At 40.8% G+C, this 15,577-nt stretch overlaps 1 protein-coding gene across 6 annotated transcripts in view; it reads left to right on the forward strand.

Annotated features, from left to right (window-relative positions):
• Positions 1-15,577, forward strand: part of SEMA4D (semaphorin 4D) — a 149,339-nt gene that overhangs the window by 64,223 nt on the left and 69,539 nt on the right. The gene's annotated exons all lie outside the window — the stretch shown is intronic.

Below are 15,577 nucleotides of genomic sequence, written 5' to 3' on the forward strand. Positions count from 1 at the left end.
ACAATTACATTTTTCTGTAGCGATGGTCACAGGATGAGTCCACATACATTTATGGAATGTGCACCCCTTGTGTCTCCAGAGTCCGTCTATTTCTCTTATCTCGCCAACATGCCCACTCCAGTGATGCCCACTCCTAGGTTCCCTACTGCAAAAGGCTTTTAAAATGATCCTAAACACACACTGTTTAATTTACATTGTCCCTTCTATTTCTGTATATGGATCATGGTGTTGTAATTATTTTAATAAAAAGAAAACCTCTAAACCTCTAATCCAGGGATATGCAATTAGCGGACCTCCAGCTGTTGCAAAACTACAAGTCCCATCATGCCTCTGCCTCTGGGTGTCATGCTTGTGGCTGTCAAAGTCTTGCTATGCCTCATGGCATTTGTAGTTCTGCAACAGCTGGAGGTCCGCTAATTGCATATCCCTGCTCTAATTGATATACAGCTGTCACATGACCCAGGTCACTGCTAATCACAGATTGAGGTAAAGAGGCAATCAGCAGCTCTTTACCACATGATCGGCTGTGTCCAATCACAGGTGATCACGGAGGTAAGCAGAAGTTGGTTATTGGCACTCCTTTCATCATGCTGACAGCATGAGGAGCGGAGAAGAGAGACGATAACTAGATTCTCTAAAGGGGACATGTACACTGATAATCAGGGCACTGATTATCAATGTCCTGATTATCAGTATGGTCAACAGTTCTCACTAGTGCTACCAATCTGTGCCCAGCAGTGCTGCTATCAGTGCCGCCTCATCAGTGTCACCTGTCAGTGGCCATCAGTGTAGCCTCATCTGTGCACATTAGTGAAAGAGAAAAATTCCCTGTTTCCAAAATTTTATAACAAACTATGAAACAGTTTTTTAGTTTATTTTTGTTTTTTTCACTATCTTTGGTATTTATTTGTTTAGCAAAAAAAAACCCAAAACCTTGTGGTGATTAAATACCACCAAAATTAAGCTCTATTGTGTGAAAAAAATGATAAAAGTGTTGTTTGGGTATTGTGTTTGCACGACCACACAATTGTCATTCAAAGTGAAAATTGGCCTGGGCAGGAAGGGGTTAAAAGTGCCTATTAGACAAGTGGTTAATATTCATGGACCATATTTGCAGATGTATGAGATTTTTTTCAGGCATGAAATAGTCCTTTATATTGTTGTACATAATCTTCTGTGTTTTATATAAAATATGTTCATGATTTGGTACAGTATTTGATGTGTGAATTGCGTACATTTATTTTATAATTGGCATGCATTTATATGTCCATCCACTTTCACTACTTGCAGTTTAATAAATGATGAGCATCAACAAGCTGCTTAAGAGTTGAAAGGTTTCCTAGCAACAATCTGTACGAGAGATGGCAGCCCAGATTTAGTCCGCCTTTGTTTCCTCGTGCTTGTTGGTATCGGAGTACAATTGTTCGGTAAAGAGAATGATAAATGTCCTGCCAAATGGATGCTGGAGAAATGCGAGACGTTGACCTGCATAGAAATTCGGGACAAAGACCAGCTCAGCCAGCTAGTGTTTAATATGCATGTACCAGATTTCAGTCTCACTGTTACATGGCAGACTTTGACACATTCCCTTCTCGCTTAGAGGAACAAAAGTAAAATTAAATTGTACTAGATCATTTAATAGCAATTACTCTGCCCTGGAAACTGCTCAGTCTAAATGAGTCTTTTTCCAGTATTGAGTCTTGAGCGTTTCTTAAAATGCTGCTAGATTAGGGAAGTTTTAAACTTGCCATATGAGGGTTCTTGGTGGTTGGGAAATGATCCAGACAGTGACAGGTCGCTCATTTCATCAAAACACTTGTGTGCTGCTGTTTGAAAATGCTAATTACATTGAAAGCTTAAAGTAGAACCAAAGACATAACTTTTTTTTCTATTTTGGATACAGTAAGGTGGGTTATAAGTAACCCCCGTGTGATGGGAGCTTTTGGTCGGATATTCCAACCGTTTGTATGCTCCATCCAACTTTTTCTGTCTGAATTTCCCCCAGCAAAAGATTGAGAGCTGGTCCTCTATTTTTCTGACGGAAAAAGTTCCTATTGGAAATTCTGTTCGTCTGTCTGCAATTCCGACACGCAAAAAAAACATGCATGCTTGGAAACAATTCAACGCATGCTTGGAAGCATTGAACTTCATTTTCTCGGCTCATCGTAGTGTTGTACGTCACCGCGTTCTTGACGGTCTAAAGTTCAGAGAACTTTTGTGTGACCGTGTGTATGCAAGGCAAGCTCGAGCGGAATTCCATCGGAAAAACCATCCAAGATTTTTCCGACGGAAATTCTGCTCGTGTGTACGGGGCATTAGTCTTTAAATGGTTAAACTGACCTAATTTACAGACCGATGTTCCTTCCTTTCATCTAAGAGAACTAAAAGATACTTTGTTTATTGTTGTCTCCCAGCCCTGAAAATGTTGCAATATACTTGGCAGGCTGCCTGTGTTTTTTTTTTTTTTTCTTTTTGTGTTACAGCTGTGAGCAGACAACGGCTCTGCACTGAATCGGGGAAATACTGTATCGAGATCGTGATTTTTTTTACGATTAATCGCGCAGCTCTAAAATATATATATATATATATATATATATATATATATATATATATATATATATATATATATATATATATATATATATATATATATATACACAGTATCTCGCAAAAGCGAGTACACCCCTCAGTTTTATCTTTTCTTTTTCACTCTGAAGAAAATGACACTTTGCTACAATGTAAAGTAGTGAGTGTACAGCTTGTATAACAGTGTAAATTTGCTGTCCCCTCAAAATAACTCAACACACAGCCATTAATGTCTGGCAACAAAAGTGAGTACACCCCTAAGTGAAAATGTCCAAATTGGGCCCAAAGTGTCAATATTTTATGTGGCCACCATTATTTTCCAGCACTGCCTTAACCCTCTTGGGCATGGAGTTCACCAGAGCTTCATAGGTTGCCACTGGAGTCCTCTTCCACACCGCCATGATGACATCACAGAGCTGGTGGATGTTAGAGACCTTGCGCTCCTCCACCTTCCGTTTGAGGATGCCCCACAGATGCCCAATAGGGTTTAGCTCTGGGGACATGCTTGGCCAGTCCATCACCTTTACACTTGTGGTTGTCTTGGAGGTGTGCTTGGGGTCGTTATCATGTTGGAATACTGCCCTGCGGCCCAGTCTCTGAAGGGAGGGGATCATGCTCTGCTTCAGTATGTCACAGTACATGTTGGCATTCATGGTTCCCTCAATGAACCGTAGTTCCCAGTGACGGAAGTACTCATGCAGCCCCAGACCATGACACTTCCACCACCATGCTTGACTGTAGGCAATACACACTTGTCTTTGTACTCCTCACCTGGTTGCCGCCACACACGCTTGACACCATCTGAACCAAATAGGTTTATCTTGGTCTCATCAGACCACAGGACAGGGTTCCAGTAATCCATGTCCTTAGTCTGCTTGTCTTCAGCAAACTGTTTGCGGGCTTTCTTGTGCATTTTCTTTAAAAGAGGCTTCCTTCTGGGACGACAGCTATGCTGACCAAAAAGAGGACTTTATATGAAGCACAGCTAAGAGTTATTGAATGAGCAATCACATGTTAATGGATTTGAAACAATTTATACACAGAATAATGAAATAACATAATAAGCAAGAATAATATCATCACAATTTATTGTCCATAATGACAACATAATTCACAGTACAATAATAGTAATTTCATAAAATGTCGTTGTAATTCATCATCAACATAATTAAGTTAATGGTGACAATAAAATCCATAATTATCAATCTCAGAATCCCGTGATTGCGATGGTGTAGCATAAGGCCACTCATCAGGAGCAGTAGCAATATGTATCAATCTATACGACAGCCATGCAGACCTATTCGATGCAGTGTGCGGCGTATGGTCTGAGCACTGACAGGCTGACCCCCCACCACTTCAACCTCTGCAGCAATGCTGGCAGCACTCATACATCTTTTTTCCAAAAGCAACCTCCGGATATGACGCTGAGCACGTGCACTCAACTTTTTTGGTTGACCATGGCGAGGCCTGTTCTGAGTGGAACCTGTCCTGTTAAACCGTTGTATGGTCTTGGCCACCATGCTGCAGCTCAGTTTCAGGGTCTTGGCAATCTTCTTATAGCCTAGACAAGTGATGGCGAACCTTGGCACCCCAGATGTTTTGGAACTACATTTCCAATGATGCTTATGCACTTTGCGGTGTAGTTGAGCATCATGGGAAATGTAGTTCCAAACATCTGGGATGCCAAGGTTCGCCATCACTGGCTTAGACTATCTTTATGTAGAGCAACAATTCTTTTTTTTTCAGATCCTCAGAGAGCTCTTTGCCATGAGGTGCCTTGTTTAACTTTCAGTGACCAGTATGAACTGGTGAGAGCGATGACGCCAAATTTAACACACCTGCTCCCCATTCACACCTGAGACCTTGTAACACTAACGAGTCACATGACACCGGGGAGGGAAAATGGCTAATTGGGTCCAATTTGGACATTTTCACTTAGGGGTGTACTCACTTTTGTTGCTAGCGGTTTAGACATTACTGGCTGTGTGTTGAGTTATTTTGAGGGGACAGCAAATTTACATTGTTATACAAGCTGTAAACTCACTACTTTATATTGTAGTAAAGTGAAATTTCTTCAGTGTTGTCACATGAAAAGATATAATAAAATATTTACAAAATGTGAGGGGTGTACTTTTGTTAGATACTGTGTGTGTGTGTGTGTGTGTGTATATCGATGATATATACACACATATACATATATGTGTGTGTGTGTGTGTGTGTGTGTGTGTATATATATTACAACTTTTCATATGTGTCAGAAGGGATTTTCAAAATTAAGATAAAAGTATAACATACATATATTAGTTTACCAGTCCCTAGATATAGTGGCAGCTTCCTTCCTTGAATTGCTAATCTCACCCATGACTCACCCCCACGTAATGAAAATAGAGAGAAAGATATGCTTTAAGTCCATAATGGGTGAAAACCTTGGCTTCCTCCATAGATAAAGTAAGGGCCGGCCATACATGGTTCGAATCGTTAATGGGCAGGCTAAATGTAACCCCCTTGTCACCTCTCCCACCTCATGTGCTTATTATTGGCCCATCACATTGATGGCCAACCCCACTATTTTCTAGACATGTAGGTGAGAGGGGCAGGGTTAGCAACCAGCGGGCTTGGTCTGTAATTGGATTAAAGGAAGTTTCAGCTCACTATATATAGGGTAGAGGTGGAATACAATCACCTGGATGTGTCCACTGTTTACAGCAAGTACTAATTTAGACGTAAAAGGAAACTAATTAGTGCATCGGGTTAAAAAAAAAACTGCTAAATGAAATTTGCCTGTAGTATTTTATATTATTCCTTATGTACGTTGTACACCTGTTGAAATTGGACAGTCTGATAGTAGACATACAAGTAAATGTGTTACAATGGTAAAACTTTAAATTACAGTGAATGACTGACTGCAAAATTAAAATGGAAAAAAAAAAATTATTCCTCCCCTACCTGTCTTATATGTCTCGTACACATAAATCCACATATACTGTGAAATGTCACCAAATTGCAACCTCAGTATAATACATATTAGAGCTGCACGATTCTGGCCAAAGTGAGAATTGCAATTTTTTTGCTTAGAATAAAGATCACGATTCTCATGGCGTAACATCTTCTTTCACATTATATACAAAAAGTTGTTTTTTCTTTTTTTTAAGCAATTCATTATACTTTTTCTTTTCCAAAAAAATTGCATTTGAAAGACCTCTGCGTAAATACAGTGTAACGTAAAATATTACAACAACCACCATTTTATTCTCTAGGGTCTCTGCTAAAAAAAAAAAAAAAAAAAAAAATATATATATATATATATATATATATTTGGGGGTTCGAAATAATTTTCGAGTAAAAAATAATGATTTTAACTTGAAACCAACAAATGTTAGAAAAAGGCTTATGCCGCGTACACACGATCGGATTTTCCGACAACAAAACCGTGGATTTTTGTTCGAAGGATGTTGGCTCAAACTTGTCTTGCATACACACAGTCACACAAATGTTGGCCGAAAATTCCGAACGGGAGAACGCGGCGACGTACAACACGTACGACAGGACTATAAAACGGAAGATCAATGGCCAGTGCAGCTCCTTCTGCTTGATTCAGAGCATGTGTGAACTTTGGTGCGACGGACTTGTGTACACACGATCGAACTTTCCGACAACAAGTTTTGTTGGCGGAAAATTTGAGAACCTGCTATCAAACATTTGTTGGTGGAAATTCGGACAGCAAATGTTCGATGGAGCATATACACGGTCGGACATTCCGCCAACAAGCTCCCATCGAACATTTCTCGTCAGAAAATCCGACCGTGTGTACGCGGCATAAGTCTTTAAGTGGTTAAACCTCCCTCATTTACACACCGAAGTTCATTCCTTTGATCCAAAGGACAAAACGTTACAATGTTTATAGTTCGTTCCACGGCTGAGGAATGTTGTAATACTTGGCAGACTGCCTGTTTGTTTTTTGTTTTTTTGTTTTTTTTTGACAGCTGTCTGCTTCAGCAGAGAATTCTCTGTATAGAAAGAATTGGGAAAATGCTTTGTCGATCGCAAGGGGGAAAAAATTGCGATAACGATTCTTAACGATTAATTCGCACAGCTCTAATACATGTACAGTATGTTCATAAACGCCAAAAGTCCAAATAATAATATCCACTTTCAATCCATGCATGCACATATATAGGATAGTGATTCCAAATGCCCAGTGCTGCAAATCACACTTCCAGGCTCTGTGCTCCACCTCTAAGTAAGTTTAAGGTGTATTGTCACCTTCATGATTGACCTATCCTATAGATATAGATCTTAGTGAGCCCCCCCCCCCCCCCCCCCCCTCCGGGGTAACAAGTATTACTTAATACAAATGAGTTTATTAAAAATGATATCACTCACATTTCATATAATGGTAATCACATGTACAAATAATACACACTCGGGAACTGTCAGCTAACACACTGCCGCACTTCCCATTGGTGTCTACCGGGCCCGGCCCTACATGTATCGTCACGCGATCATGTGACTTCATCACATGACTTTTGAGCTCAGTGCCAAGTTGAGTAACAGAAATCACAAGTTGGTGTGTGGGGGGTGGTTATGTAGCCTGTGAGCTGACACTGGCCAGTGTTTTGTAGGAGGCTGAGTTACAGTTTGCTGGAGAAATGATTGCAAACTCAGGAGAGTGGCTATAACATGGCTGAGGACTTCTACACTGCTATTTAACAGAGAGAATGGCCAGAGCCTCAAGTTCTTTCTTGTAGTTCAGTCCTCCCCCTGTACTTGACTTTTCCCTTATTATCTTATTGGTATCGTTCCCTTCAGCTGCAAGCTATAAAGACTAGAAAACTGCAGCGTAGTCAGAAAGGGCCTGCACTTAGCTAGCTAAAAATATGCTAAGAATCTGCCATGCCATATGGAAAACCTACTGAATGTCCAGTATACAGGTTTCATGCTTCATTTTCATGTCATAGGTTGACACATGACTACATTTTTTTTTCCATACCATACTGTGTTACCCTTGCCATGCCTTGACTATTCTATTAATGGACATTGCAGACCACAAGTGACCTTCGTGAATTTGAGCAGTAGAGTATTAGATGATCATCAGAGGTTGGTGGGATGGTCATGGAAGCCTTACTTATCTTGTCATTCACTACTGTGCTAAAGATATTTGGAGACTGGTCCGATAATTCAGCTAGTGAAGGTCTTGTTACCAGAAGCAGCTTGTTGCTTTCAGAGGCTGAGATGGGTGACAGCAACTCTAACCCTTGGAGCTCTGTCTTCCAGATGATGGAACAGTACTATGTGGGATGTGCAGTTCCTTTAACTGAGGACACCTGCAATGTTTACACCAGGGTGCGTCAAATCCCGGGCATCAGGTCGCCATGGCGACTAGAAATTGCATTGTGGTGCCTGGCCTTTTGTCATCCCATTTACTGTTGCGATGATGCACAATTTGTAAAAGACACAATTTTGTTGCGCTGGGATTACACAAAATTAAATCAAAATGAAGAATAGATAAATAAGTGAATATAAAAGCAGCTGACACAATATGCAGGAAAAGCACTACAGATTATATAAAAGAAAGGTGTAGCGCTTAATAAGAACTATGTGATAGTCAAACTTGAACATTCAGTGTGTTGAATGATTAATACATCAACTTCACTATTAACCACTTGCCGCCCGCCATAGAGCAAAATGACCGCAGCAAAGTGGTTTCATTAACGTGACTGGACGTCATATGACGTCTTCAGGATATTAAGCCGCTGCGCGCCCCCGGGGGCCCGCATCACGGTGATCGTTGCAGCGATCAGACTGACACACCACAATACCGTTCTAGGTAAAGAGTCTCTGATGGAGACTCTTTACCACGTGTTCAGCCGTGTCCAATCACGGCTGATCACGATGTAAACAGGAAGAGCCGGTGATCGGCTTTTCCTCACTCGAGTCTGTCAGACGCGAGTAGAGGAGAGCCGATTGGCTGCTCCTCTGACAGGGGGGGTCTGTGCTAATCGATTTTCAGCGCATCCCCCCCAAGGATGCCCACACTGAACCACCAGGGACGCCACTAGGACCACCAGGGATGCCACCCTAGACCCCCAGGGATGCCAATCAGTGCCCACAATGGATGCCAATCAGTGCCCACAATGGGCATCACTGATTGGCAGGCATTATTTGGCACTGATTGGCATCCATCAGTACCATACGTTACAGTACATCAGTGCCACCTATCAGTGCCCATCCGTACCACCTATCAGTGCCCATCCGTGCCGCATATTAGTGCCCATCATAAGTGCCCATCAATGCCACCTTATCAGTGCCACCTCATTGGTGCCACCTCATTAGTGCCGCCTTATCAGTGCCCGTCAGTGCAGCCCCATCAGTGAAGGAGAAAACTTACTTATTTACAAAGTTTTGTAACTGAAACAAAAACAAAAAAAACATTTTTTTTTGTTCAAAATTTTCGGTCTTTTTTTCATTTTTTTAGCAGGAAATAAAATTCCAGGAGGTGATCAAATACCACCAAAAGAAAGGTCTATTTGTGGGAACAAAATGATAAAAATTTAGTTTGGGTACAGTGTTGTATGACCGCGCAATTGTCATTCAAAGTGCGACAGCGCTGAAAGCTGAAAATTGGTCTGGGTGTATAAGTGCCCTGTATTGAAGTGGTTAAAATCCATAATAACAATAGTACATCTTGCAAAATCCATTTGAAAGGACAACGCCACCAACACCAAACACACACTACCTTTTACCCTTGGGTAGATTAGACAAGCGTAGGTATTTTCCAATAACCGCTCCTCAGCAGCACGGGGAACAGAAAACTGCAGCTCCTCCAGATAGATAAAAGCAAGCCTAGATGTCTCTCAATGTCAGCTCCACAACCACATGGAAATGAGTAAAACAGCTCCTCCGCCACATGTAGTACCCAATGGAAAGAAAGAGCACTTCATAGTGCAGACATCCTAATCATCTTTTTATTGTAGAGCTTAAAAAAATGTTACACTCACATTTCAGTAGTTAATAACAGGCAAAAGATGATGGAAACGACCAGCGCTGCCAACCGCCAAAATGGTCGCTGCGTCCCAGTACACAAGTCGCGTCACGCATCACCGGCTCCTCCCTACGCGTTTCGTCATCACCGACGTCAGATGCACAATTTGTATCGCCCGACGCCCAGGACATGCAGTTCCAGGCGCCGGGCAGGTAGTCTTTTCTTCTACATTTAGGCCTGCTTGTGGGCAAGCAGCAGGCTCACTTGTCAGGTGGAAGCAGCAGAACTGCCCAATTGTTTCCACACACGTGGGTAAAGCGCGATCTGCACTGCATTACATTCAGTGGGGCACAGGGGAGACATGCACTGTCTTTTAGACCCTGGATGTCTCAATAATGAGAATGTTACCAAAAAATCATCATATAGGGGACTTTCTGTCCACTATGTGATGAAAAAAACATTTTTACTTCTAGAAAAGTTTCACCCAAGCACATATGAGTAATATATTGGGTTTTTGTGCCCTAAAATTAAGTTTAGTGTGTTTTTTACTGAAATTTCACGTTTCATAAACCATTGCAGTAATATGGTGTGACATCCCTTTTAATTACCTTGTGATTAAGCGGTCTCATTCAGTAGCATTGTAACTGAATGAGACAGCTGTCTGATTTTTAATTAAAATTAAAAGCCATCATTTATTTATAATTGCCCGGCAGGGTAAGTATAAGTAATGTATGGCTCTTATTTTATTCTGCCAGTTTATATTGTAAACAGAAAATAAAGCTTTGTTAGTTGAAATAAAAACTGGCTCCTAACATTTGTAGCTGGCTCCTAGATTCAAAGCAAATTTTGTTAAGCCCTGGTTTACACCATACCTTATCATCCTTGCTTTTGTGTGGTGGGTATGGGTACATCGCCATAAAGCTGCAGAAGAACAGAAAAATGTACCTGTTATAGACTATTAATATTTGTGAAGGTGCGGCGAGTGTATATTGCTATTTGTTCTTCATTACATCCTGGATGGTTGCACGCACAGTAGCCCGTTTTACAACCCGTTCAAAAAATGCGATCTATCGTGTGAAGGCTGCATTGCCCCAAGTTCTCTCAGCATTAGGCAGTGCAGAGAATCCTCTGTGATTGGATTAAAGCTATTCATGCAACTCAGATAGGTCACGTGACTGGGCTCTCCTCCCAGCTTTTTTTTTCTCCCCGTTTTTGTCGTGCTCCACACATAGCTATATATTTTCCCAATCTAATAATAAAAGGCAGTTTGTATTACTGTTTTGAAGGTGAAGGGAAATCTACTCAAAAAGAAAGCTGACAGAAGTACTAACCCTTTCCCATACTGTCCAAATGACAAGAAATAAATAAAAACTGGCAGAAATTGGGATTTTGGGCCTGTCACACCATATGCGTTGGGCTGCACTGGACTGAACTCGCTCTAAATCTTATTTTGGTTCACTTTGTGCTGTACTTTTCAGTGCAGCGTTTTTTGATACAGTATACCGAATTGCAGCTTGCTGCTTTAAATAAAGAAGAATGTAATGTCATTTCAATAAAGTTGGAAAAAAAAGCAGACTGTACAATAGGTCATTTACAGCACATCGGCATCACTTGTTTCACAGCCAGCACACACCAGCGGTATAATGGGCCACTGGTGTGACAAGCCCTTGAAGATTAAGTTCACATTTCATTTTTTGTGCAAAGGTGAACTAAATCCAAATCACTCCCATCAAACCTCTGTGTACATAGCAGCCATGATGCCCTGTGCTGCCGGAGTAGCAGTCTGTACAGAACATTACACAGCCCTGGAGTGAGTATACATTATAATGCTCGCAATATGTGACTATCTTTTTAGATCAATATGTATTGTATTCCTGCATGTTCGCCATCTTAAGTGCTAGTGATTTGAACATTTGAGTAAATTAAAATGAGAGAGTGTCAGAACACCGGCAATTATTGTGCATCTTGAAAAGTTCTTTGGCACAGCAGCAGTGTCCCAAGATGCACTGCAAAACCCCTGTCGCCTATCAGGGGTCATGTGTGGTTTGGGTGTCGCACATCTTGTCTCTGTGTCATTTTGTAATTGGCTTAATGTGGGCATTCTTTTACTGCTGGTAGGTCTTATGGAAGGTATATGTGTTTCAATTAGCTGTGGTTACTTAAAGTGGATGTAAAGGCTCAAGGGGCAGCAGCCCCCCCCCCCCCCCAAATACTTGCCTAAGCCTGATCTTCCTCCAGTGATTTTCTCTCCGGGTGCTCTCCCTCCTCGTTGGCTGAGACAACAGCGGTAGCCATTGGCTCCTGCTGCTGTCTATCACAGCCAGTGAGGCAATGAGGAGAGAGGGGCAGAGCCGAGCCACGGCTCTGTTTATGAATGGATACGTAGAGCAGTGGCTTAGAAGCAAGCCTGATTAGGTGCTCCCCCTTGGCAGGAGGGAGGGGCCAGGAGTGCTGCTGAGGGACTGAGAAGAGAATCGGAGCTACTCTGTACAAAACCACTGCACAAAGCAGGCAAAATAACATGTTTGTTATTTTAATGTCAAAAAATCCAAAGATTTAATATCACTTTAAGGCTGGTACACAACATGAAAATATCAGACCAATGACCCTTTTTTTTGTTTTTGTATGCTAGTCTCCTATTGAAAACAAAAAGGGAACTGGAGTTACAAAAATTCTCATAAGACAGAATACAACTTCCTGCGATGAAGCAATATATTGTATTGTAATGTATTCTTTAGTTTCCAAGCATGAAAGTTCTTGTTCACTCGATTTTGTATGGATAAATACTGCACTGATTAAATGAAAAATGTTGTTCTGGTATCATACAAGAAACATTTTCCACCCTCGAGAATCGTTTGTCCCTTCCGATAATTGTGCATAAACTGTCGTGATTGGCTCTCGAAAGCTGTGTGCCAACGATCAGATTATCGGACGATCGTTCAAAAAGTGGTATTTTTTGTCAGTGTGTACTAGGCATTACAAGGTCTTTCAGTGGCATGCTTCTCTTATGAATGACATTGCCACATAAAGGCACAGAGTGAAAGTAGAAGAGTTCTGTCTGTAAAGTTTGCCATACAGCCATTATGTATGCCATACAGCCATTCTGTATGTAGGAACCCCCTGAACCCTGCACTCTGTGCGTCGCGCACCCCTGAACCCTGCACTCTGTCCGTCGCACACCCCTGAACCCTGCACTCTGTGCATAGCGCGCCCCTGAACTCTGTACACAGCACACCCCTCACCCTGCCCTCTGTGCATAGCGCACTCCTGAACCCTGCACTCTGTGCGTAGTGCACTCCTGAACCCTGCACTCTGTATGTAGCGCACTCCTGAACCCTGCACTCTGTATGTAGCGCACTCCTGAACCCTGCACTCTGTATGTAGCGCACTCCTGAACCCTGCACTCTGTATGTAGCGCACTCCTGAACCCTGCACTCTGTATGTAGCGCACTCCTGAACCCTGCACTCTGTATGTAGCGCACTCCTGAACCCTGCACTCTGTATGTAGCGCACTCCTAAAACCTCTTGACAGAGGGATGGGGTTTATTTTTAATAAATTGTACAATAGTTGTACACTTATATCTTCTTGCCATTTTTCCTAGGCATCTGTTTTTCGAGGTGGTAGTTGCCTAATTGTCACTAAAACTACTAATAATTAAATGCAGAGGCAATTATTTAATGTGATAAACAGTAGATACATAGTCTTACAGACACAACCGGCCCTTTGAGGGCAACCATGCTGCTGATGCGGCCCCCATTGAATTTGAGTTTGACACCCTTGCCATAGATGATTAGTAGTTTTTTTTTTTTTCTCATTTAGCCAGACAACTTAACGAAAAATGAATGTGTTCCTCCATACACATAAAAGAGGTGGATGGAGGTTTCCACCAGCCAAGACATGTATTCTGCCAGTGGTACTACATGCGGTTGCCACCCGACATTAGGCCCCTGTGTACTAGGCTTTGGATGGATTAAGAAAACTAGTTACTGCAGCAAATAACCAATCATGATATGTGTTTTTTAATTTTTTTTCCACGGATCAATTCATTTGATTGAGGATGAAAGGAGATGCTAAAAAAATAACTATTGCATTTCATAATAGTCTCTTTTTATAGGAGACTTTAGAACAATGTTTATTTTTATAGTCAACAAGACCACTTGACATTACAATATAGTGCCTTGAAAACATGTTTGCTGTCTCCCTGATTAATCATTAGTGCTAACTGCAGCTCACACATTTTTTTTTTTTATTTTGAAGGGGGCAACTGCTTTTTCAGATAATGCCAGATGTTGAATTTGCGGACGATACTAAGTTAACCAGGGCAATAGCTTCTCCGCAGGATGGGGAAATCTTGCAAGAGGATCTAAACAAATGAATGGGGTGGGCAACTACATGACAAATGAGGTTTAATGTAGAAAAATGTAAAATAATGCATTTAGGTGGCAAAAATATGAATGACATGCTCAGCAATGGTTTGCAATGCCAAGTTGCTGCAAGCAAAGCCAACAGAATATTGGCATGCATTAAAAAGGGAATTAACTCCATGGATAAAATGATAATTCTCCCACTCTACAAGACTCTGGTCCGGCCTCACTTGGAGTATGCTGTCCAATTCTGGGCACCGGTCCTCAGGAAGGATGTACTGGAAATGGAGCAAGTACAAAGAAGGGCAACAAAGCTAATAAAGGGTCTGGAGGATATTAGTTATGAGGAAAGGTTGCGAGCACTGAACTTATTCTCTCTGGAGAAGAGACGCTTGAGAGGGGATATGATTTCAATTTATAAATACTGTACTGGTGACCCCACAGTAGGGATATAACTTTTCCGTGAAAGGGAATTTAAAAAGACGCGCGGCCATTCACTAAAACTAGACAAAAAGCGGTTTAACCTTAAACTGCGTAGAGGATTCTTTACTGTAAGAGCAGCAAGGATGTGGAACTCTTTTCCAGTCTTCCAGAAGCAGTGGTTTCAGCAGGGAGCATAAATCATTTAAAAAAAAACTATTAGATAGGCACCTAAACGACCAACACATACAGGGATATACAATGTAGAACTTGATGGGCTTTTTTTTTTTTTCAACCTTACCAACTATGTAACTATGAATAACTTTGTTCTGTACACTGAATATCTTGTGATAAATAAAATGAGTGTGGCATTGGATTATGAGTGAAGATCTAAAAACCATTGGGGTCAAAAAAGAAATAAACACATGGACACGAGTGAGCTAATATTCCAAAAAATAATTAAAATTAAATTGAAAAAAATAAAAATAAATTAAATAGATTAAGTGAGTGGGTCGAAAAAAAAATTTAATACGTGTACACCAGTGAGCCAATATTTATTCCAGTATTTATTACATTGAGTTAATGATTGTTATAAAGTTGAGCTGACACAGAGCCGCCAGTACTTTTATCTTGTATGATCTAGTCTAGCCATCTAAACTTTAATACATCCTTTTTAAGAAGAAACGCTGTACATACAATTTGTAGTTATTTATAGTTTGTTAAATGACTACTTAAAGTACATTTCTTATATAATAAAAAAAATGTATGTGTGTGTGTGTGTGTGTGTGTGTGTATGTGTGTGTGTGTATGTATATATATATATATATATATATATATGTGTATGTATGTATGTATATATATATATATATATATATATATATATATATATATATAATTTATTATGTGTGTATGTGTGTGTGTATATATATTTATAAATATTTTATTTACGTTGGCCCCATAGTAGTTATACCCAAAACCTTTTTTTTGGGCCCGAGTTTATTAGATATCACTTACATTTAGCTGGTTTTAATGCTTTATATTTTATAGTCACATATAATTGGTGGACTAGCTGTAGAGTGTATTCTGTAAAGCCTCATGCACACGGGGCGTTTTTTACAGCTGCTTTTAGCAGTGTCAGACGTTTTTTTTATTTATTTTTTTGCAGCTTACAAAATGCGTCTCCATGTTATTCTATGGCCTCATGCACACACAGGCTTTAAGGAG

The sequence above is a fragment of the Aquarana catesbeiana genome, linkage group LG01, assembly GCF_042186555.1.
Source record: "Aquarana catesbeiana isolate 2022-GZ linkage group LG01, ASM4218655v1, whole genome shotgun sequence".
Lineage (NCBI taxonomy): Eukaryota > Metazoa > Chordata > Amphibia > Anura > Ranidae > Aquarana > Aquarana catesbeiana.